At 36.1% G+C, this 846-nt stretch overlaps 1 pseudogene; it reads right to left on the bottom strand.

The window, feature by feature from the left end:
• Positions 1–232: 232 nt before the first annotated feature.
• On the bottom strand, positions 233–351 carry LOC111729981 (annotated as a pseudogene).
• Positions 352–846: the final 495 nt, after the last annotated feature.

Here is an 846-nt window from a genome sequence, read left to right as displayed (position 1 = left end):
TGGACAGCCTTGCCTTGTTCCTGCTTAGAGGGAAGATTTTTAGTTTTTCACCATTGAGAATAATGTTGGCTGAGGGTTTGTCATATATGGCCTTTTTTATATTAAGGTATTTTTCTTCTATACCAATTTTATTAAGTATTTTGATTGTAAATAGGTGCTGTACCTTGTAGAAGGCTTTTTCTGCATCTATTGGTATGATCATATGATTCTTATTTTTTTTTTTTATTTTTTATGCCTACAGCACCTGGTCTTCGTAGGTGGTCTCCCATCCAAGTACTAACCAGGCCCGACCCTGCTTAGCTTCTGAGATCAGACGGGATTGGGCTTGTTCAAGGTAGCATGACTGTAGACCGATTCTCATTTTTTAATTTGTTTATGTGGTGTATCACATTAATCGATTTGCATATGTTGAACCATCCTTGTGCCCCTCGGATGAAGCCCACTTGATTGTGGTGTATAATCTTTTAATATGTTGCTGTATTCGGTTCACTAGTATCTTATTTAGGATTTTTGCATCTGTGTTCATGAGAGATATTGGTCTGTAGTTTTCTTTTTTTGTGTTATTTTTACCAGGTTTTGGTATCAGGGTGATTTTGGCCTTATAAAATGAGAAGGGAAGTATTGCCTCCTCTTCGATTTTTTGGAAGTGTTTGAGGAGAATAGGTATTAAATCTTCTTTGAATGATTGGTAGAATTCACTGATGAAGCCATCTGTCCTAGACTTGTACTTTTTGGTAGGTTTTTGATGACTGTTTCAATTTCCAAACTGCTGATCAGTCTAATTAGATTTTCCAGTTCTTCTTGATTCAGTCTAGGAAGGTTATATTTTTCTAAGTACTAGTCCAT

This window comes from Pteropus vampyrus, unplaced genomic scaffold (genome assembly GCF_000151845.1).
Source record: "Pteropus vampyrus isolate Shadow unplaced genomic scaffold, Pvam_2.0 Scaffold294, whole genome shotgun sequence".
In the NCBI taxonomy this organism is placed as follows: Eukaryota; Metazoa; Chordata; class Mammalia; order Chiroptera; family Pteropodidae; genus Pteropus; species Pteropus vampyrus.
This window is presented reverse-complemented; position numbering and strand designations above follow the sequence as displayed.